Here is a 24,960-nt window from a genome sequence, read left to right as displayed (position 1 = left end):
ATTGAATACTTGGGATATATGTTAGCTCTGCAGATTTACAGGAGTCTATTCTCAAAATGATGTGTATAAAATAATCTCTGAATAAAAAAATGATTGGTAGAGGGGAAAGATAGTGTTACTTGAGAGGCAGTGGTACTTTTAACTCCCTACTTAAGAGGCATTTACGTTAAGTAGAAGTTCTGGAGGCAGGAATTTCCCATGACACAAGGGAAATATTTGAGGTACTCACAGTTTGTAAGTGTTATACAGTTGTTAACCACCATCAGAAATACATAAGATATTTGCACATCCATCAAAGTACTCCAGAGATGCTGAAGATGTAGATAATACCTTTTCCTGACATTTATTTTTTCTTTTTTTTAGTCTCACTTATTTTTTTCACGCATCATTAAGTCCTGATAACTTTAAAATTAGTTGTACAGTACTTTTACTTCCTATTTCCCTGGTTATTTACTATTTGTAAAATTCATCACTGTATAAAATTTCTGATGAAGAAAGCCCATCATGTTTTGTTCTGCTATGATAATTTGCATATTTGGCATTTTCTTCATCAGCTCATACTGCACACATATTTTTCTTTAATGGAGGGAATGGAAATTATCTGTAATGCAAGGTAAAACATTACAAGAAATATTCTTATGAAGAAATGAAATTTTTGGCATCTTTAGTACTACATATACATCTCCTTTCAAAGAGGAAAAGATCAGCAGTAACTGACTTTTTTTCCCAAAACTCTGGCCCAAAAAGTGTGTATACCCTTATTCAGGTCCAAGTGCAGTATTCTGCTGTGGATCGTAGCTAAAAAGCTGTCTCAAACAACTCAGCAGCAAAACAAAGGTACAAAATATGGAAGAATAATAGCTTCAAGAAAACATTAATGTCATCGCAGTAACCTGTGTGTACAGAGAGTAATTCATTATTTGTTTTTTTCAAGCAGTATTAGCTGCTTTAAAGCAAGGACATATCTCTTGAGATGATCTTGCTTCATTGATATCTGTGGTCCAGAACAAGATGAAGTATTACCACTGTAGGTATGGCGTTCTCTTTTGATTTTAGCCTATTGAGAAAGCAGTTCAGTACCCACTTAAGATCTGATGGGATTGTCAGGCTGGTTCAAACTAAAAGATATGTCCCATTAGAAATATTTCAGGTAAACCTGATCAAGTCTGAGCAAATGTCATATTTACAAGCAGTCTTATCACAAACATAAACTTAACAAGATGAAGAAGAAGAAGAAAAACCCTTTCTGAGCTGCATAATCTCAATTTTTATTTATATCTGTAACACACTAGAAAAAAAAGCCTGAATTAAAAGGTGTTATTTTAATGCACACTGTTTCTTTAATAATGAACTCAAACAGACAGAAGAGCTGGATCCCTTCTTTCTTGTAGTTAAGTAAGCTTTCATCACTTTTCCCTTGATGTCGGATTATAGAGCAAAGTTAAAAAAGAAAAGTGAACCTCAAGGCAGGTTTTTAAATCCAGAGATAGGCAACAAATTTAAGTGCCCTGATTCTGAAATGCTGAGCCCCTGGCAACTTACATTTACTTTAAAAGGAGCTGTCAGGGGCTCAGCACCTGAAAATAAGGTCAGTTATTGAGGCACTTCACTGAAGATTGATAATTCAGAGAGAGATGATCCATAACAAGAGCATAGAATGATTGTACCCCTTAGGGAGGAGAAAAAAATTCTGAAGTGAAAAACAGAGGCTTGTCATGGTAACACTCCTTGCTGTTATTAAGCAGGAAGTGCAGTATCCACAGAAGAAATCAAAATGTATCTATTTTATAAAATATTAATATTAACACATTTAACAGCTTTTAAAAACAGAAAAAAAAAAAAAGAAAGTAAAACAAAACCAAACCAAAACAAAGAACAAAACACTGAAATAAAGGAGGAGAGAAGTTTTAGGGAACAGCATGATTTGAAAAGTCAAATTTCCAACCACTGAGTCATGGCTTTACCTTCTACTGACTAGTCAGCCTTTGAAGGCTTTCATCTCAAAATTGCATTTGTTCACCCACTGTGCAAGAAGCCTATCCACATACAGACCTGAGATATTTATTTATTCCTTCTGCCCAAGTAGGAAGCCAGGTGGCAAATCTGCAGAGGCACACGGGAGATGTGTTTATGATCTCAGGCTACTAGCAGGCCTCACTTAAGTCATTACTTGGCTAAGTTTTTTATTGGCGCATCCTTTCCACCTTAAAAAGTGGATGTGCCCCAAGAGGTAATAACACAAGCTTTGTGTGTAGTGGTCTTCTGTGGGCAGAGGCCATCTGAGCCGCAGTGTACTTTTACTATTATAGTGAGTAACAGTCATTGTTTGAGCAAATTCTCACTGCTAAACTGGTCAAAACTGGAGTTGTACTTGGCTTATCATGCAACATCCTTGATAGAAATGATATAATCTTTTCAGTTCCTACCACTTGCACGACTTAGATCATAAATTTTCAATATTTTACATGCCTGTGGTTATTTCAAAGTATAGAGCTTTGTTCTTTATCTTGTCACTTGGAACTTTTCCCCCATTATTCAGCAATAGAACCCCATTTTTTTTCTTTTTTTTCCCACATTCAGATAGATGCTCTGCATGAATGTCTGATCCCATCAAAAGCAGGAATCTGGGATCAGGAGGTTCCATTAAATGTAATTTTACCTCTTAGTTATGTCCTCAAGCTCATTACAGTAGTATCATCGTGTGTTTTGTTTGGAAATTAAAAATGTTGAAAGGAGGGAAATAAAAAAGAAGTTTCAGCAGTTCTGTAAGATTACATTGCTCTAAATTTTTTTTTTTTTTTTTTTGAGCTCCAGCATGTATTTTTTATCAGATTTTTCCTCTTAATTTTGAGTCTTCTGCATTTTCCTGGTACTAAACTGTCTCATGGTATGAGCTGTGCTAGCACTCACATTAAAAACACTAATTTTCAAGGATTCTTTACTGAGCTGTGAAACTTTGCTCTAGGCAGACACTTCCTCGAGGCTATGATGCAGAAGGAGGCTGGTGCAATCTCCAAGGCCATTTTATGACATTGTTTGTTTCCTGCAAGTGTTCCAGCCTGAAATTTCCAGAAGTTTAATTTTTGTGTCCTAATCTCCTGAAACACTGCAGAGTTCTGTCTTGTTAATCCAGGGATTCAGAGGAGTTTCCTGTCAAGAAGCACCAGCCAGCTCAGAGAACCCAAACCAGAACTTTCTCCCTGCAAAACATGCTGATGTACATTATAATCGCATTTCAAATCAGCCTGCCTCACACTGCTTTGAGGTAGCTCAGATGTCCACAGTGATCTGCCTTAAAAAAACCCTTATTTACATAACTGAGCCTTCCAGCAAATACATTTTTCTCCTCAGAAACAGATTCATAAACTTGCTGGACTCTGGAAAACTTTGCTTGCAGACAGGTTAGATTTGTGTATGTGTGAAAAAGCTAACAGTTTGGGAAGTGTAAAATCCTCAAGACAAATGTAAAAAAAGAAAAATGAACATGTACTTAAGTAATGATAAATTCTTGATTTAATATCTCTCTGCTTTGTTTTAATAGTCTAAGGCTGTATTTTAGTGGTCTTGGACTGAGTAGTCTCAAATGTAGGACAGCACTGAGCAATAGCTTCTAGATAATCCCATGGGGATTTTACAGGATTCACAGAGCTGGGGGCTGGAGCCACCATTGACTTATAAAATTTATTCTAGGTCCAGGGTTAATCACAGTAGGAACTTTGTGAAAATGTTATATGGGGGTGCCCTCTTCTTGGTTGGTGCAGAGTTAATTTTCTCCTAGTAGCTCAAATAGCACTGGGCTTTGTTTCAATACGATGATTATATTCTTTATTGGTCCTTGCATTGATATGGTAGCATGATGTATAGTGAGATCACTTGTGATATGACAACTCACGCTTGTACGGCTCTTCATTCTATTGAGGAAGGAAGTGTCGGAAGGAAGTGTCGGAAGGAAGGAAGTGTCGGAAGGAAGTGTCGGAAGGAAGGAAGGAAGGAAGTGTCGGAAGGAAGGAAGTGTCGGAAGGAAGTGTCGGAAGGAAGGAAGGAAGGAAGTGTCGGAAGGAAGTGTCGGAAGGAAGGAATGAAGTGTCGGAAGGAAGGAAGTGTCGGAAGGAAGGAAGTGTCGGAAGGAAGTGTCGGAAGGAAGGAAGTGTCGGAAGGAAGGAAGGAAGTGTCGGAAGGAAGGAAGTGTCGGAAGGAAGGAAGTGTCGGAAGGAAGGAAGGAAGGAAGGAAGGAAGGAAGGAAGGAAGGAAGGAAGGAAGGAAGGAAGGAAGGAAGGAAGGAAGGAAGGAAGGAAGGAAGGAAGGAAGGAAGGAAGGAAGGAAGGAAGTGTCGGAAGGAAGGAAGGAAGTGTCGGAAGGAAGTGTCGGAAGGAAGGAAGGAAGGAAGGAAGGAAGGAAGGAAGGAAGGAAGGAAGGAAGGAAGGAAGGAAGGAAGGAAGGAAGGAAGGAAGGAAGGAAGGAAGGAAGGAAGGAAGGAAGGAAGGAAGGAAGGAAGGGAGGAAGGGAGGAAGGGAGGAAGGGAGGGAGGGAGGGAGGGAGGGAGGGAGGGAGGGAGGGAGGGAGGGAGGGAGGGAGGGAGGGAGGGAAGGAGGGAGGGAGGGAGGGAGGGAGGGAGGGAGGGAGGCTGGTAGTGTTCCCTGGAGAACATACATTGTGTGACAAGGTTCTATTTGAAATCAAATGAAGCAGCACAGAAATAAAGGCTGTGATTGTGACTGTTTAGGTATTTTTTCAGAGTAGGGTAAAAGACCTGTGTTATGACTCTGGGGAAGGAAGAACTAGAAAGAGAAGGAGAACCTGGTAGCTTCATTTACGTATTGTACAAATGAAAGAACACAAGGTGCTAAAGGTACAAACAAACAGTAGAGAGTTGAGAACTAAAGAAGCTAGTCAAATATGCTTGTTTAGTTTACCTGCCTTAGTTCAGATAGTGAATGGCCTCTGAGTATTCCCCAGATGTTAAATGAGGCACCATTATGACTTCAAGTGCTTGTTAACACTCCATCCTTTTGGTCAGTAGAGAGATCAGTTTTCTTCCTCACAAATTACATTACAGAACCATGAGCAAGTAAGTTTTTCTTATATTCTTCTGATCACCTTTGCCAAGTGCAGCGGTGATATATATAGCTTCTAGAGAAAGGTTTTTTGCTGCAGGTATGCTTTTTCTGAAAGCAGGGCTAACTTCAAAGTCCAGCCAGATTACTAATGGTTTTTCTTCAGTAATTTTGGAAATTTCAAAGGAAAGTATAACAGTCGTTCAGTACCTACTGCAATTTTGAACCACTCTTATTGTGAACCACTCTTATTTTTTCATTATGCCCATTTAAAATTCCTTTGCTTCTTCCCCAAAGCAAGGAGTACCTCAGAAACAGATTATTCCAAGTCCCAAACCACCTCTAATCTTCTTTCATATTAGTGGAGTATACATTTCTGACACAGTTTGCAGTATGACCACAAATTTTTTGTAGCTTTCCAAATACAGTCTGAGCAAGACTTTTTTATGTTAATATAATTTCTGCAATCATTTTATCAACTGGCCATATTACCTCTAATGTTAAAACCTTCATATTAACCTATCAAATCTGGGGGGGATTTTTTTTTATTTTTTATTACCTCTGGTCATTGAAAACTACAATCTTCTTTTGTAGTTAAACAGTGTTTTGTTTTTTTCAAATTACAGTGCTTTGAGAGTAATTTTGTATAACTGCTGTTTTTTGGAAAGCATGCAAGGTGTACTGGTTTTGTTATTCTTTTACATTTATTGACAATCAACTGCTAAAACAATATGTTAATTTCAAGATTACTATGAACAATATGTTATTTTCAAAATTACTTCAACAGTATTAGGTGCAAAGTCTGCAGCTAAAAAATATAGTCATATGTATGCTTATGTCAACCCTAGAACTTTCATTTTTATTGACCTTTTAGTATTTGTGAAAACCTAGCTTTTACTAAAATTTCAGATGGATAAAAATATGCATAAAAGATTTTTTAGTATAAAAAAGCCCAAATATTCGTTAAGATAATTTGAAATATGTTTCTAACAATCTCTTTAAAGACACATTTGTGTAAATTGTGAAAATATGAAGTTAAATGCACAGAAATTATATACCTATTACCTAAAATTTTAGCAAAATCTGTTATATGCTGCAAATGCTCATTTGCATATGCAAATGTTATATGCTCTGTTATTGTGGCACAGGCTGCAGACATTGAGTTTTGATATAATAGTATCCTGTACCAGAAAAATCTTCAGTATCTTCAATATCTTTCAGTGTCTTCAATCTTTAATATTGTTCTGTCAGTAACCTAGTGTAAAGTTATATAAATTTAATTATTTGTAAATAAATTACAAAAATTTGCAAAAATTATATGGAAATAAATGCTTTAGGAAATAATACTTTAACTGTGATAACTTAGCAATAGTTTTCTAAAATTCCACCAAAATTGCTGCAAAATCTTTTGAAAACATTGGGCTAAATCTCTTCATCCTAAGAATGAAGACAGTAGTCAATTGGTCATGTCTGAAAAAACATGGGTTTGGAGCTTTAGATATCCCTGGGAGATGGAGTGTCTTTGGTTTTGCATTTTGACCATGTTGGCATACAATCAGGTTTTCTAGGCAGAAACATAATCATGTTTATTATTTACAAAGTAGTACCAGTTTTTAAAAAATATTTCCAAAGGTCACTTCAGAAACAGTATATGTCCCTTTCACAAAACTTATATTTTAGGTATGTATATGTTTCTGTAGGATAAAAAGACTATTGGACCTACATGTAGTCAGGAGGCACTTGGAAGAAAAACCCATACAAGACTGTTAAACCTCAAGAGAATACCTTTGCTTAGGATGTCTATGAACAATGCATTACTGGAAACTTGGCTAGAACATAGGTCTACTGTGATCACAAAAATATGTTTGCATCATGCTTATAACCTTCCCTAAACATCTCTCTTTGGCCCCAGTCAGATGAATTTCTGCTCTGATCTGGTTCAGCCACTCTCATACCCATTGGCAAGAAGGTAGTTGATTGTTATCTCCATTCTTGTTATGAAAGAGCATTGCAAGTCTGATCCTCAGATTAATGCAATGAAAGAACAATGGGTCTACAGTTTTTGCTATCTTTGATCAAATCTTAATATTTACCAAAAGCAATCTCACAACTTCAACAACCTGAAGTTTATTTACAGCACAAGGACAAACAAGTAGAATCTATTTTGATGCAAAAATGTTTCTTTACTAAGTAGTTTGGTTTTGGTTTGTTTATTTTTGTTCTTTCAGCTACAAAAAATGCAAAGCACAAGTGCTCAGTTGCTGAAGATGTTGGATGGAAAACATAAAAGTTTATGTTTAAATGAACCTGAATCTGTGTTCTAGACCTTAGCTGGAAGTGGATTTGAAATTGACAAGCATAGCAGCTGAACATTATGTGCACTTCTTTGAAATGACCAACTTCAAATCTCAACATCCTCTAAACTTTTAAAGATAATAGTCCATATAAAAACAGAGATTCCAAATTGTGCAGAGCTTTATACTGTACGTTGTCATATAGCAATTTTGAAATCAATTTGGTGTTGAAGAGTAAGCCTAGGTAATTCTCTCAGAATTCACATTTCCTACTGAGACCTCCTAGTGCATGCTAAGTCACAGCATCTGTATTTTGTATGCTCAGGAAGAAATTGCATCTAGGGGAAATATTTAGAAAGTCATGCAGCAACCTAATTCTGTATGCTAAGATATTTAGACAACATATGGCAGTATACACAGTAATGGCATTTCGTGAGCTGTAGCTCAGTAAACTAAACCTGGACTTGAAGTTCCAAGGTCATATTCCTAACTCTGTTACTTATATAGTGTCTCAATTTAAAGTAAAATTTCCTATTTGAAAATTCTGACTAATTATCCTTGTTTTCGCTGAATATTTTTGTCCATCAGAAGAAACAAAAAAAGGGATTGGTAGAGGAATAAAAGCCTACCACCTTTCCCTAAACAGTCTAAAGTGGGTAGCACTCAGCAACTTTATATTTGCTTACTAGTGTCTGGATAGCTAAAAAGCTGTCCCAGCATTTGATGATATGTGTTTTAAATGCTAGATGAAGTAAATATTTTCAGAAACTATGTATACACAATTTGTTTAAAGAGAATTGTGTGTTGCTGTATTTAAAGCAATATTTTCTATTTGATAGCTTTATTTTATAGGTTTCCATATATAATTTTCTTTCCACCAATGAGAGAACTTATTATCCATAATTAAGAGATTTATTTTCTTAAAATTAAATGCAAACCTCTGAAACCTATTTATAGATTCTATTAGAGACCCTGACTCTTGTGCTTAAATAGAAGATTTATATTTTAAGCCATATAGATGTTAAACCTACAGCTTAGATTCTAATTTTAGAGGAAAAGAGGATTTAGGAAAATAAAAAAAGAATGCAAATTAAGAAAAAATATGCAGAATTTCATTATTAATTGTGCTATTTAAGTGAAACAATTTCTGTAATTTACCACCATTTTGGTGGTAATTCATTTTATCTCACATTGACATATTTTTTCATCCATTCAGGATGAACAGCTTCAACCAGGTGAATGTAAAATAAATATGCTGCCAAGTGTCTCAGCCTTGGTTAAATTACTGGTGGGAAAAAAAGCCAACAAAGCACTCTCTTACTAAAAAAGGTTTTGGTTGGTTTTTCTTTTGTTTTGTTTTGTTGGTTTTTTTTTTGGTTCCATCTCCCTCTTTGTGCAAAACCTACTTCAATAGGTTCCTCCGCAAATTGTGACACCACCTTCCACTAGTTTTTGGAGCAAACAACTTTGTTGTTTTGAAAAATGGATGCTACTTTTAATCAAATTTCTTTGTGCTTGAATGTTAATGTATTTTTTGCAGTCTTCTTAAATATTATAGAATTACACTCAAAAAGTTGAAGAATCTGTCCTTCTAAATTTCTTTAAGAATATTTAGGATGATGCTGGTCTTTTATATGCTTCTCTTTTTTCAAGGTGTTAATAATAAGTTGAGAAGTTATGCCTCACCCTTCAGAATCACTGCAGTAATTCTCTGGATGTGTTTCAGAAGACATGCATATCTTTAGATGACATATAGTGCATCAAAGGTATTCTTCAATGTTCTTTCTAGTCTTAGATTAAAGGGTTCAAGTAACAATCAGAAGTAACAAACGTGCATAGACATTTGAAGCCAGTATTGTTTCCTTTCATAATCAGGAAATATCAATGAACTGTTTAGACTCCTCCCTTCAGTTTTACTCATCATTCACTGAAATTCTGATTGATAGGTTTGTTTAAATCTACTTTGAGGAGTATGTAAAGGTTTTAGTTAACTTTTTTAACATCTCACATAATATTAAATTACAGATAATCAGTTTAGCATAAAGAAACATTAAACTATTCTAATCATATTGAAGCTTTTGTGGCAGTTGTGAAGGAGAGGAGGGCAAGGAGGGTGTTTTTGCACTAGCACCTTTTTATTTTAGCTGTTTCCTTAAATGCTAACTTGTAAAGAAATCTAGAGCAGAAATCAAAAGTATTAAAGTGACCATATTGTCTTTTTTTTAATTACAATAATCCATACATTGTACTGCTTGACAGAAGCACTTAAAAACAGATAATAAAGTACTACTTAAAGTTTTCTTTGCTATTGTATGGTACTCAATAGTACTATAAGGAAATGTTAATTGTTGAATTGAAATGACAGTGTGCAGTCTAATGTAAGGCAGTAAGTCAGTTAAGACGGACAAAGGGAACAAGCTCTTTTTTTCTTCAAAGAGCTAATATAGCTGAATAATTTCTCAGTAGCAGAGTTGATAACACCCAAGAATATGGCGAGAGGATGTATATAGACAGTGCATTTAAGCATGGGCAGACATAGCATGTTTTTCTACAATGTATATGACAATCAGGCACTCCAAGCTAAATACTTGATGGCAGGTTCAGCTGGGTGGACAAACGCCCACTGGTTTGTGAGTTACCAGTATGATCCCAAGTAATTCAATGATGTGATGTGCTGGAATTCCAGTAGCAGTGTTGATAGTATTGTAATACCACCATCCACTTTGACCACAGAGACACCTCTATCCTGCTAAACAAGATGATACAGCAATGATGGGTTCTTTGGCTCTTTTCTGTTGTTTGGATTTTTTTCTCATGAATGATCAGGAGAAATTGCTTTTAATAATGGTAGTTAGTAGTTCAGTGAATAGGGCACTCCTGTTTAGGAAGAAGATTTTCAATTCTCAGCTGAACAGATGAGGAACACAGCTTGAAGCTTTACTTTCTGTTTTCCTGGGGGACTGCAGCAATGGCAACATATATATCACCTGAGAAAGAACAAGGGGAGTCTGAAAGAGGAAGAGAGGGACAGACTCAAAAAAAGTTTAGGAGAAGAAAACATATGCTAAACAGGTATCATAAGTCAGAACATTGTAGTATGTGGTTTGAGAAAGCACAGTCACAGATGAGCAATTCAGCAGTAACACAATCTGGGTCAGCAGAAAATGAAAATAACTAATTTACTTCTTGCTGATTCTTAGGCTGTGTAAGTTGAATTTTGTAAACTGTATGATCAAAGGTAGTAGAAAAAACTGAAGACTGTTGGTGTTTGGTCCTTTTTGATATCAATAAACAGTGAAGCTAGTGCTAAGTATGAGAATACGTGTGAAAATTCAGCTTTTGTGTGGTTCCTACCACTTTTTTTCAACTTTTTTTTCTGAATGGTGTTATTGTTATGTTCTTGGTTGTGGTGATTGCTAAGGATTTCAATCAGTAATTTCTTTAGGAAGAGGATTTCAGTACTTCTTTTGTTTAACCTTTCCACACAAAGGACAGTCTTAATGTCTTTTATGAAAAGAAATAGCATGCCCTTGTTAATGTTTTACTAGGTGGAGGTACTACTCTCCAGTTTTTGATTTGAAGGTCTAGCAATACATAGATCTTGGTGAACTAATCCACTTGAAATAAAGTAATGGTGATTTCCACCTGGAATAAGTCTTTCACCACGTGGACCAATTTTTTTGTTTAAATCAAAGTCCTTTTGTCTGTATTGACATCTAGAGTTGGTTTACTTTGAAAAAGAAGACAAAAAATCCCAAAAAAAACCCCAAAGAAATGTTGCTTTCTTCGATTGCCATTAAATCAATGCAAAACCTCATATCCTTTTCTTTATGAAGAGAGTTAAATTAATGATGAAAACTTTAAAATTCTCACCATAGTTTCCTATTTGCTATTTATTCATGTTGTTCATTAAATCCCGTGGGTTCCATCAAATTTCAGGCTCTGTAAAGCATTTGTTTTGAAGGACTATAAAATGTGATTAGAGAGAAAGAGTTTAAATAATAGTTAAAATAAGTAAGATGTGCAGTGAGACCACATGCCTTTCCATAATTTCTTTTGTAGAAAATTTGATGACTGATTTTACCTCAAGGCATTGTTTTCACCAGAGATAATGGCTTATGGCTAAGAGTTATGCTGTGTTAATGGGGTTGCAGAGACTGTTGATCATTCCATAAAGGAATGACAATATTTCATGTCTGACCCTGTCAGCCTCTTGGTAAAACCACACTGTGCAACACCAGAATTCTGATGCAAGGACAAGTATATTTCAAATTTTGTTCTTGTTCTTTTCTTTTTTACCTGGGTATGATAACAGAAATTAATAGCAGTAATTAACATACTTAAGGACATACTCGGACAAGCCTTGAAAACCACATGGAAATGATCTCTATCTTAGCATGTTTGCTGACCTCGATGAACTAGTGTAAAAATAACCTATTAAAGAACATGTCACAGCTATTTAATAGTTATTAAATATTTTTATGCCTATATTCTTAACACATTATTATCTGTTTTCAGTTCCTGAAAATGATTCCCAGCAGATAGAAGTAATTACACAAAGGTATATTAGGAATTCTTGTGATGGCCAGACAAATAATTATTTTGTCATTTCACCATAGCTACACTTCAGGCTGAAATTACGCCTTTGTGTATTAATCAACATGAAAACTTAAAAATGGAAAATGTAAAAATAATTGAAAAAGGAACACAAGATATTTTACTGATAATTGGTAAAAAAATTCTTTCTGTTTTTGTTTGCAAAGGCATTTATTAAGAATCAAATAACAAGATACGCTAAGTTGGAAGGGATCACTGAGTCCAACTCCTGGCCCTGCACAGCACCATCCCCAGGAGTCACACCATGTGCCTGAGAGTGTTGTCCAAACACCCCTTGAGCTCTGTCAGGCTTGGTGCTGTGACCACTTCCCTGAGAAGCCTGTTCCAGTGCCCAACCACCCTCTGGGTGAAGAACCTTTTCCTGATAGCCAACCTAAACATCCCCCAACTCCTCTTAAGGCAATTCCTTTGAGTCCTCTCACTGGTCAGTGGAGTGAAGAGATCAACGTCTGCCCTTCCTCCGCCCTCACAAGGAAGTTGTAATGGCAATGAGTTCTCCCCTCAGTCTCCTCTTCTTCAGACTGAACAGACCAAGTGACCTCAACCACTCCTCATCCATCTTCACCTCAAGGCCCTTCACCATCTTCATTGCCCTCCTTTGGACACTCTCTAATAGCTCAATGTCTTTATTGTGTTGTGGCACCCAAAACTGCCCCCAGCACTCAAGTTGAGGCTGCCCCAGTGCAGAGCAGAGCGGGACAGTCCCCTCCCATGCCCAGCTGTGATTCTGTGCCTGATGCACACCAGAGGTAACCCTCCTGGCTGCCAGGGCACTGCAGACTCATGTTCAACTTGCCACAGACCAGGACCCCCAGGTTCCTTTCCATGGCATTGCTTTCCAGCATCTCATTTCCCAGGCTGCCCAGTCTGTTCTGGAATTTGTGCATATTTAATACTCACAGGCCAGTCTGGGGGACAAAGCTATCTGCATAATGGATAGAGTGAAATGTTTGGATAACATTAGAGATCCTGTTTCACCACTTTGTGCAAAGGTATTAAAAAAAGATGGTTTGGATCCAAGTGAATGGCCCAGAGCTGTAGACAGGAAGCCAAATGCTATTCAGATCTTAACATTATAACTGAAATACTTTCCAGTTTTTTCCAAACTTGCTAAATTTGAAACATCAAGCCTAGAAAGCATTATTTAATTAAAAATCATAAGATAGATTTTGTTAGTACAATTGTTAGAGATGCAAAAAACTTTTTTTTATTCTGATCATCACTATTATTTAAGTATTTTTAAATATTTCCTGATAGCATTTGCTCCTGCATCTTTTATCTCCCCTCCTCACCTCATCAAGGTCAAAACCCACAAAACCCTCCTCTTTCATTTTGTGGAAATTTTAATTAGTGAGAATTAATAAAAAAAGGATTATCTGAATAATGGAAACTGAATATTTTATTTAAATTTCTATCTTATTTTCAAGGTTCTCTTTTTCTTTTCTTCCCAAATATTTCCCTTGCCAGTAATAAAAGTTTTATGATTAAAGCATTTTAGTATTTGTCCTGGTTCTGTCCAGGACAGTTATTTTTTGCCGTAGCCAGGAGGGGCGTAACCCAGACCTGGATGTTACCCTGTGCCGCCTCACACCATGCACAGGGGTGGGTGGGCAGAAGGGGGTCCTTTCCAGTCAGGGTAACATCGGATTTCGTGGGGTGGGCATTTGCATGTTGATTGATCATCTTTCCTGCACACCATATTAATATCAATATTGGTACTGGTCGTTTCTTACCTCATTGCTGTTTCCAGTACATTGTTCTTATCTTAATCCTTTATCTTTACCTTTCACATCTCCAATTCTCCTCCCCATCCTGTTGCAGAGGAAGGGGGTATGGGGAGGTAGAATGAGCCAGAGATGTCGTTTAGTGGGAACACTAATTTGGAGAATACCATCCTTAAAAACCACTACAGTGTTGTAGCTGTAAATTCTTTGCTTACATTTAAAAACATATTAGATTTAAAGTTGATGGCAATTTTGGTTTTTTTAGTTTTGTTTATGCTTCTTTCATCCCATGGTATTCTTCAGAGCAGTTATACTACTAAGTATTATCTAGCATTACAAAAGGGATTGCCAGGAAAATTAATACATCCTTTGCTGGCAGCATCATCATGCAGGTATCAGGTACTGCTGATAGATCCTTTCTCACTCTTTCCTCTTTTTATAACAGTCATGTCCTGTCATAGGAAGCATATTGTTGCCATGGCATTTCTGTCAGATACATAATTTAGGAATGCACAATCAACAATATGTAAAAAGTTGGGAAGGAAATGGATTTTGTGTATCTCTAGTAGATTTTTAATGGAAAATGTATCAGATAATTTGCGGATCTGGTAGTTTTTAAGATACCATCCTTTCATTTCAGCTTTAGATTACAGTGGTCATTGGATGTGAGTCCTAAGTCTTGTTCCAGCCTGTACTCTCAATCTCGGCTTATGTGCTTTCTTTCAACTTGAGCATACAAATTCTCCAGCAATTTATATGACACAGAAAAATATATTTTACAATATCTATTTCTCTGTGTTGAGACCCCGACAGTCAAGAAATCTGAAGAGAGATATAAACTTAAATTCTGTGTTGCTGTAGAAAAAGCTGCAATTCTAAGATTCGGTATTTAGGAAATAACTCTGTTCTTTGTAAATCTGTGAGGCATAGCACCCTGTTTAATATCAAATATTATGAGGCATTCCATTAGTGGAAGATAAAAATATTTCCATTTATTGTAATTAAAAAGTTGGGGTTTTTTTATAGATTAGCTTTGAAGTGTTATTTCTTTGCCTCCTAAACTTTAAATTAAATATTTGTGGCAACAGTTCCACCAATGACTTATCATTCATTACCACCACCTTTGGTGTGACTGGATACAGTGAGAGCATATTGAAAAAGTACTTGAGGTTTCTGCATCTAGTGTGCCAAAGGGGAAGAGCCCAAAAAATCAGGGAGAATTCTGGATGTTAATGCATTTACTTTGGGTAGAAAGTAGTTTTAGAAAGTAAGTCTGAAAAAGGAGTTTATTTTCTTGAAGATTTGCATCTCTGTGCTGGGAGATAGATGACAATAACTTCAGCTATAAAATCTGCTCAGCAGACTATTACTAGTCCTAGAACTGCATGCACTTGTTGTGGTGGTCAGTGCTGCCCTGTACACATGTTTGGACGTGTTTATTGGTTACAGCCTCTTAGTCCCTTCTGTCAGAGCTGTACTTCATACAAACTCTCAATTCTGTAAGCATAATTTGCCTTGCTATGAAGTTGCAACTTTCCTTTGTTGATTTATCTCTGCTCATAAAAGACAAAGCACAAGTGAAACACAGTTTAAATTTAATTATATCAGATTATAATTTCCTTCTGAAGCTTAAAAAAGCACTTATATATAGTATTATATTTATTAGCAAATACATTATTAGTGTGGTCTGACTTTTAAACATTAGTGAAAGCTGTTGTAAACAAGAGGTCAAATCTTATATGTATGTGTGATTACTAGAGTGTGCATATGCAGCAACTGTTTTCTTTGGGGAGAGATAAAAATAGGAGCACTGCCAAGCAGGTTGAAGGAGTGAAGCCAGTCAGTTAAAAAAATTTAATGTAGAGTCTCATAGGATATGTCTTGTTTCCAGTTTCCCAGACTGTTAAATATACAGGAAAACTACAGGTAGAAGTTTGTGGAAGTCCAAGATGTTTCTTACTTCTCTTGAATATTAGAAAAAGCCTTAATGTTTAATTTAGTCTATTATTATTAGCTAAAACTGTTTCATATAAGGACTAACAAGCTTCTATCTTAACCATGCTCTATTTTTTAAATATGATAAAATTGCTTCACTCAGTTTTTAAAAGAACATGATTAAATACTCTGTTTTTTCAGCACACCCTTTTCTTAAATTTTCTTTCACAAATTGGCTCTCCTTATTTTGTTTCTAATAATCCATATTTGTTTCTAAGAAATGCATCTGACTGAGGTTGTAAGGTTTTGAAACATGGTAGTATGACTGTCACACAAAACTATATTTAAGCACGTCCAAAAAAAAATTGTTCAAATACTATGAAAAAGGCATTGAAAATATATATGTTTTACTCTCATTTTTCAGTCAGGAGAAGATGCACAGATTGTAAAGGTTAGTCTTATTTATTAAGGTATTTAATGTGATGTTTATATAATTGGCATATATTTTTTTTATTTTATACTGTGTTTATGATCCCTTGGATTTGTTGTTTGGGTCATTTTGATGACTATCCCAAGTAGTAGCACAATGTGTATTTTTAGTGAATCCGTAACAATGGAGTAGGAGTTACCTTTCATATTTGGGAATAATAACCACCTGCCACTGGAATATAAATTCATATAAATCACAATGCAAATAAATATGCAAATATGCAAATCTGTTTTGTCATTACTGCTGCAAGTCTGTGAAGCCCAAACGGACAGAAAATACTAACATTTTGTCTTTAAATGTTCAAAACCATAAAATAAATGAAGCATGGGTATTGATTGGTTTTGCCCTATGTAATTTGCACAGGGGCTATTAAGAAGGGGTTTATAATCTTCTTTTCATGCCTTATCTTTCATGCCTCATACTGTCTAATGAGGAGCTTCACTTAAATTATAACATTTTACAGTCTTGAAAGTACATTTCTAAGATACTAAAAAGCTATTGTTATGCATTAAAGGCTTTTTACTGGTGTTTTTATTGATGTGCTGTGTTGTATAGAATAATAAATAAATAAATAATAAAAAATAATAAAATTTTGTGGTGTGGGAATTACTTTTTAAATTAATTTTTTACTTTTAAATTATATTTTGACCTCTTTAAAAACAAAGTAGAATCCTAATTTCAAAAAAGCAGATACCTCTGGATTTTAGATTGTAATGCTGATAAAACTATTATCAATAATTTAGAGCTGTGGCATTCCCATATATTTTTCCCCTTGTAAAAGTTCCTAGTTTCAGTATGCATATTTTTGGACTGCAAATTACAGTGCTTCTTCCACACAGATAAAACTAGATCTTTGTGCTTCTTTGTTGAAATTCAAGTATTCTGGTGAATGAAAATTTATTTTGTGGCATCAGTCTTGTGGCAAGAAAAAGAAAAAAAAAATGGAAAAAAAGAACAACTGAAAATTAGTTTTTAGCTGGTTAGCAGTTATGTGCATGTATTGAAATATTTGGTGAAAACTTATATCTTGTAATATTCTAACTGCAGGTGACAGAATTAATCTTTGTGGACTACTTTGAAGTAGTCTACAGATTAAACTCTTGCTGAAGGTTGTCTAGATTTTTTGTATACTTTAAGCACTTATCTGAAATGCCCTTCAGTGCTGGATTCTAAAATGTGTTGCTGGTCACCTTTAGGTTATCACAAGCCTTTTCAGGATGTAATCTGAAGGACTCAAGATTTTGGAGCAACCTTCATCTAGCTGAAAATCCTATAAACTGATCCAAAAAAAGCAAAACGAGACACATTTGAATTTATAAATGAAATCACTTTCCTCTGTTTACTTTTCTTTCCCTCCCCTCAGAGCAGAGGTAATATATCAGAGGTAATATATCAGTAGTTCTTCTGTGTAAGTTAAAAACCCCAAACTCTGCACTGTTTATTTACAAAGGAGAATCTCTAGGTAGCCCAGCAAAGATTGACTTCAGAACTTGAGCTGTGGGATTTTCTGGCACTAATATCTCGTGGGCGTTTTAACATCCCTGTCTGTGCACCTTCCTGAGAGGATGATGAGTAAATCTTTGGTATTTCTCAGCCTTACCTGGAGCAATGTGATTTAACTCAGATAGAGCTAGTTTTTGAGCATGAGGATTTTAGATTGTTGAAGTTAGAGCACGAATCAGGGTCTCAGAAATTCAGGTGAGTTAGTTATCCAGGTCCTGGACAGAGAAAGTCTCAAGTGCCTTTAAGGTCATAAAGAGAAAAACTGAATAAGTTGCTAATTCAATTACACAAAGAAGATTTTGTTATATATTGATTTTTGTTACTTTCTAAATGTAGCAAATGTGAGGTCAACATACCAGGTTTTTTGCCAGATTTTCTTTCCAATAATCGTGTGTTTTACTTGCAAGGTCATTGCTGAATTTTTCCAGATACCTAATATGTACACATATGCATTGTGGCTACATTTTTTGAGAATAAATTCAAAGTTTTTGTTACAACAGCAAAACTTCAAAGCTCTGTGCCTGTAAAAAGCAAGCTTTATGCATGCTTAGTTATCATATAATAAAAAACTTTAATTTTAGTCTCACAGATTCTGATGTTATTGAAACAATATTTAATTTCTCAGGTAGATTTTTTTTTCTAAAGAACACGCAAGGGGTAGATGCAAGTGAGCAAGATCTTGAGGTAGACTTCATTATAGCCAGGTCATTCCTGACAGATTCATGTCTTAGTTGCCAGATTTATGCAAGACAGAAGTCTTCTACATTATTTAACTGCCCAAAGGGTTTGTTTTCTCAAGTTGTATCAACATTTGCTGTCTAACTTGCAGTGGAACTTGAAAACAGTTAATCATTAGCCTGTTCACGTCAAGTGATGTACTACCTCAGTCATCTCTTGTGTTGAACAAACTGATTTACTTATCACACCCCCTATCTCTAAGTTATATTTTTTAGCTCTTTCATGACTGTTGGTTCTCTCCTGGATTCTTCAATTCTTGTGTAAATTTTCTTGTGAATTAAACATTTCTTAGTTAATATCAGCAATGACTAAAATTGTTCGGAAAAGAATTCAAATATAAATATTAATCACTACATAGAACCAATTATATTTATGGTACTTTATAAATATAGAAAAAAAATTTAGTATATAGAAACATTGTAGCTCTTTTTATTAAAGAAATTTAGGCAGATAAAGAACAGAATGGAACTGAACTAGAGATGAAAACTTGTAAAATATAAGAAAGACACATGCTAAAACTATAGCTTAACTGAATGAGTATGTAATGCATAGCAAGTTGAAACAAGACCTGTATTATTGTGAAATAAAGTTTACAACTAGGGCTGCAAAGCCGTATTTTGATATTTACTAGTAAGATTATTGCATCACTGAAAACAAGGGCCTCTATGAAGCAGACAAAAGAATAATCACTAAGCTACTGGATAGGCTGCCCAGACAAAAATTTTTCCTTTGTTATGAAAGACATCAAATATATAATTTATTGTTACTATTATTTAAATATTCTAGTGATTAGTATGTTTTAAACTGTGTTGAAATTACTGAAGTGTTTTGGGTTTTTTTTAAGATGAATAATTTAAAAATAAATAATATTTATTTTAGAAACACAGATTCACAACACCATAAAAGGTAAGAACAATTAGTCCAATTATCTTTCTGCTTTGTAAAAAATATCTAGATTTGGAGTAAAAGAAACAAAAACCTGCATGCTTACACAGGCACCCTGGGAACAGGCTTGTATGTAATAATCAAAGTTTTATTCTCTATGTGATGGTGAGAATGACAGAATCTCCTAGACTATGCATATTGTACTTATTTCCCCTCATAACAGGTCTGAAAATTTACGCTGGACAGGGTCTGTGTTGCAACTGATAGTGCATTTGTGTGCATGGGTTATATATGTATATCTACACACAAGATTCCTTTTCTGGGAGTGCCTAATACTGACAAAATATCAGCTACACCGTATGTCAATCAGTCTCTGCTTAGGATGAAATTCCTCCCTGTGAGGGTGGTGAGACACAGGAACTGGTTGCCCAGAGAAGTTGTGGATGGTCAGTACCTAGAAGAGGCTTTCTGGTCTAGTGGAACGTATCTGTGCCCATGGCAGTGGGATTGGAACTAGGTGGTCCTTAGGGTCCCTTCCAACCCTAACCATTCTGTGATACCATGAATCTATACTTTTCAGTCTGATTAGTTAAATTTCAAATCAAATCATCACTGGCAGTGTACTGTATGCTTAGTAGTAAGGATTGATTCTACACATTACTCCATGCTACCATTATGTATGCAAAATCTATATCCTCACATAACTGTGCATGCAGTGTCACAGAGTGTTCAACTCTGTTTAGGGCTGATGGCTGGGTGCTCCTAAACCATGGAGGTTGAGTTGATCAGAAGCACTAGCCAAGATGAACCTGGAAGCTCCCATAAGGGGCTGCCTTTACTCAAAGAATTAGCAGCAGGTTTTACTGATTATTGGATTACCATGATGATGTGCCAACATGAAGTTGCAAATAGGCTCGAAGCTAGCACAACACGCCCTTCAATAACATGAGGGGTTGACATTTGCAGAAGAATGAAATTTGACTGGGGGAGTTCAAGTACTGTTGTGTATTTGGTGGTGAAATTCTCCTTTTTTAATACTTGCATTTAAATTGAGGAGATTAATAGGAAATATTGACCTCAAAAATTATTAAGATAACTTTCTACTAACCAGTTATACATCTATTTATGTTTTGATAGTGGAGAGCAAAAAATCTCAAAATTTTACCTAATAATAATAATTCACTTCCCTAATAATAATAATTCACCAGGAGGAAATTATTGCAGCGTAAATAATGTCATCTTTTATTCCAGGTAAAAATTCTGGGTTTTCTTCCAGTATGCTATTTTTGAGTTGATGAGAGAAAGACAACATTAGTCAAAGAATTGAAAAGAAGATTGGGGTGGAAAGGATGGGTGCAAATAAGAAAAAACATTATGTTCAACTACTATCATAATAGAATTCTGAAGACAAAATCTGGCATATTAAGAGGATAAAGGAGATTCTGAAGGATAAGGAAACATAAAATCCTAAGTACTCCAAGTAGATGAAGGCTGTATTTTGAACTTGGCTAACATGATAGGAGAGTACAAAGTGTTAGGATCTGTGGCCGCAGCTCTCTTCACAGAGAGCAGCAGGCACAACCTTCTCAGGATTTCTCCTGGGGAAGGCAGTGAGAAAGCTCAGAGAAAGAGAAAAAATTTCTACCTCTACTTGCTTCACCTGTTGTTTGGCACATGTGGAATGGGTTTACTAAAAGTGATTTGTTAATTGGACTCTGGTGATAGTTGTTTGGATTGATTGGCCAATTAGGTCAAAGCTGTGTCGTGACTGTCTTTTAAGGGGTCACAGGTTTTTCTTTAGTTTAGTATAGAGTATAGAGCACAGTATTAGTGTAGTATGATATAGTATGGCTTAATAAAGCAATTGATCAGCCTTTTGAAATAATGGTGTCACTGCACGTTATTCCATGCCTGGGGATCACCTTGCTACAATAAGCGTCAAGAAAGGAATTGATAAATACAAGTATATGATTCAACATTGAGGTAGGTTTGAGCACTCTTCAGAGTATTCGTGGAGGAGGCTGAAATAATCTGTGCTTGAATGACAATTTTAAGTTACTGAAGTAGCTGATAACAGATCAAGGTAGTATTCTCAATATAGCGTTCTCTAGTATTCTCAATGTAGACTTCTCAATACTGTAGTATATGGTATTATCATAATTAAAATAATTAGAAATCTAAGATGAAATCTTTGTCTGAAATAACATTAGCTCTTCTAGTTTAATGTGACTTACTGTATTTCTCTGTGAAATGTAGGCACTAACCACTAGCCTGACTGCAGGAACTAATATAAACTAAGAAGTCTGCTCAGAAAATCATTGTGGCCCAGCTTAAACTGGTTGAAGTCTAACAAATCCCTGAGGAAGGGCTCTTTCAGGAATGCTCTGGTATCTTTCAGAGTTGTCATTGTGGGAAATATCAGAGAAGCAAACATGAAAAATGCAGACTGTAAATGTGAGGAAAGCATATTTTGTGCAGTGACTATTTGGCACTATGAGCTGTGAATGAGTAGAAATCTCTGTGTCTGTCCCATCTACCATTTCCCGAGGGACAGAGCAGTCACTACTCATGACTGCATCTAGTGAGCACCCCACGCTTCACCATGTCAGAGAATTTTACAGCATTTTCACTTTTATTTACTGTATTTCTAAGTAAAAAGTATATCTCTTGGGATAAAAATAATTCACTTTAGTAAATGAGGAGTATAGCTGGAAATAATAATGAGTAGGAAGAAGAGAGTCTGAAATTTTAAAAGACCTCAGGATAAAACTTTATTTAGCATTTTGTGAAATCATACAAAGATGGACCACAATTAAAATAAACATACATTTTTTCATCTAATACTGAACTACAGAAGAAAGACTTAACATGGTTGCTTGTAGTTTTGGCATTACTTAGAATAATGCTTGGTGTAATTTTTTATTCCTTCAGTCTCTCCATCTCAGTGTCAGAAGCTGAAATAATTTAGTTGCTGAGGATTATACCACTCTATTTTAGAATAAGCTCCTGTCGTGGTTTGAGAGGAAATGAGTTTTTGGGAGGTGGTAGTGGTCAAACCAATAGGTGCCCAGATGTGGATATTGGCACCTGGTTTGACCATTGAGGATATGGATACGCCTCTGAGAACACAGGGGTTAAAAGCGAGGAACTCCCACGGGAATTCTCTCTTGGTTCCGGTCGGAGGAGAGTTCAGACCTCCCCTGCCCGGCTTCGGGCTGGGCGGGGGAGGGGAAAGCCACGCGGCCGAGGGAGGTGGGCCGGAGCCTTGGGCAGAGGACGGGAGGCGATGGTTCGGTCAAGAGTGAGTTCCCCACAGAGATGGAAGGGTGGAAGAACTCAGAGAGGCAGCGGGCAGCCCCCCTTTCTCAGGAGAGAGAGAGAAGGAGAGAGGTGCCAGTGCTATCTTAAACTTGATAAGCACCAGCCTGGCCAAGGAAGAGAAGGGGGGGGGGGGGGCGACAAGGGAAGAGTGCGGAGCGGTGTGGGAGTTCGAAATGAGCAGAGACTGTGATTTTAACCCTTCTGTGGGACGATGGAAAACCTTGCAAATGCTGATCCTCCGGGAGTTGAGGGAGGAGAGAAACGGATAAGAAGAAATGCGCAAGTGTGATGCAGAGTTGTGCAAGTGAGGAAGGACTGGGAGAAGTTGAGAAAATCCTAGGTGGAGGAGATGATGGAGTGGCTTTTGGCTGGACTTTTCTTGTATAGCCATGGACAGAACCTTTCCTGTAATACAGAGACTGCATTTTAGGGGGAGGTGGTGCCAAAGGAGTGATGTGAGCGGAGACGACAGGTGATGAAGTGATGGTGAGACCCCTCGGCCCCAGGGGGTGAAATATTGGGGGGGACTGGTGTCCCGAAAAGGTGAGAGACTGTCATTCTCTTCTGGAACTGGGCAAGGCATCCTTGAAAGGGGAAACCCTAAAAGCAGCTCTGGTCCATGTGCAGTGGTGAGAGCACTGAACATGGAAGGAAGAAGTCACGACGTGGTTGCTGAGTGACGGGGATTTGCCTGTGGTAGCACAAGAGGGGCTCTTCTCTCCTCGATGAAATGAGAGGTGATTGTCGGAAGGGTGGAGATGGACTGAGTTGATTATTTTGAAGGATGATGGACTGGATTAAGATCTAAGGTTTTGTGTTATTCTGTGGAAATTGAGTGGGGGGAGGAGAAAAGTTTGAAAGGTTTCCATTCTGCTCTGTGTGTTAATTCTATTGTAGTTATATGATAATAAAGTTTTTTTCCTGTTTACAAGTGGAGGCCTGCTTTGCTCTGTCTCTGATCGCATCTCACAGCAGACACCAGGGGAAGATGGGTTTTCATGGGGGCACTGGTATTGGGCCAGCGTCAAACCATGACAGCTCCATAATATAACAAACTTTCTTAAATATTTTAGTTAAGACAATAATTCTATTGCACTAATCTATGCTGTATCTGCCTGTATTTGCATCTGCCACAGCAATATCTTGCTGAATGCTCGCTGAATTTTTGCACATTTGTAATTTATTTCTTCAAATTGAAACTCACCTAATTTCACCCAAAAGCTGTTCCAAAATGCTTGTATTACACAAAAAAGCACTTTATCAATGGATAATCTACAGACTTGCAAATAGATAAACCATCCCTATGGTGTAAGAATATAATCTGTTAGAATAATAAATGTTTCAATCCAAAAAAATCCAAAGTAAAATGTTTTTATTAAGTGTATCTACTGTTTAAAGATCCACTAGCAGGAGTTCCTTTCAAACACTATCAATAAATTGTCTACTTTTTCAGAATTACTTTGCTCCTCTTGTTTTCTACTGTCCAGAAATAGGAATCCAAATAACTCATGCATTAATTCCATGGACAAATTTCTTAAACTTTTTTTGTTTCTAACAAGATTGTGGTCATGTGGAACACCAACTGACTTTTTAGAATAAGAAATCACAGTTAGGGAGTCACTGTATTTCTGAATTGAAAAACATTTTGCTGGCAATGATTAAAAAACTAATTTACTGCTTATAGGAACTCTTGTTTTCACTCTTTTCGAATAACACATTGAATCCTTCACTTGTGCTCAAGAAAATAATGCAAGTCATCTCACTTTTCTGTTAAAAAAATAGTGGGTTCCCACCTGTGATCAATTTCATAAAATATTTAGTTTTCAAGCCCACTGCTCTTAGGCTCTTCATTGCATCTTCTTCAAGTTATAAATTAAGTTGTGGTATCAGTTGTGGGTAGAGACAGGATCTCTCAGATGCCTTGCAGCTGAAATGTATATATGTGCATACTATCCTTCTAGAAAGTGTGCCATTCAATTTTAATGTAATGAGTGGGATGTTTTCTGTTAGGTGGAAGAGCATTCTATTTAATACAGCCATTTGAGAAATCAATTACAAAATTTATTTTCATCTGTTGGTAAAGCTGGGGATGTCAAACTGTCAATACCTGCTGGTCTGTTAACTGGTTAATAGGTTAATAGTAAGTTTCCTGGTGAAAACTGCTGTTTCTACAGGTGCCATTTCATTTTCTCTGTGGCACACAATTAAAATCAAGCCTCAACATTCTTTGATTACACTGAGAAAGTATGTTTAAGTAGTGCTTTTGAAATTAATAGGTCCTGCTTAGTAAGTAAGATAACAGCCCCTCAATATTCCTAGTTGTGATAGGTAATAAAATAAAATCACAGCACAAAAAATAAGCCCTCAAAAATTCAAATAATGTCTCCTAATTCAAATGC

General features: G+C 36.3%; 1 protein-coding gene across 9 annotated transcripts in view; it reads left to right on the top strand.

Moving 5' to 3' along the window:
- LINGO2 (leucine rich repeat and Ig domain containing 2) overlaps window positions 1-24,960 on the top strand; it is a 493,424-nt gene that overhangs the window by 226,059 nt on the left and 242,405 nt on the right. For 2 of the 9 annotated variants that reach the window (XM_038123773.1, XM_038123774.1), the window contains exon 1: window positions 8,994-9,114. The exons of the other annotated variants lie outside the window; for them this stretch is intronic. The gene's annotated coding sequence lies outside the window, so the exon portion shown is untranslated. Of the gene's footprint in view, window positions 1-8,993; window positions 9,115-24,960 lie in introns of those variants that run through there. 9 annotated transcript variants of the gene reach the window in all.

This window comes from Motacilla alba, chromosome Z (genome assembly GCF_015832195.1).
Source record: "Motacilla alba alba isolate MOTALB_02 chromosome Z, Motacilla_alba_V1.0_pri, whole genome shotgun sequence".
Taxonomy (NCBI): domain Eukaryota; kingdom Metazoa; phylum Chordata; class Aves; order Passeriformes; family Motacillidae; genus Motacilla; species Motacilla alba.
The sequence above is the reverse complement of the archived record's forward strand: the minus strand, read 5'-3'. Positions and strand labels throughout refer to the sequence as shown.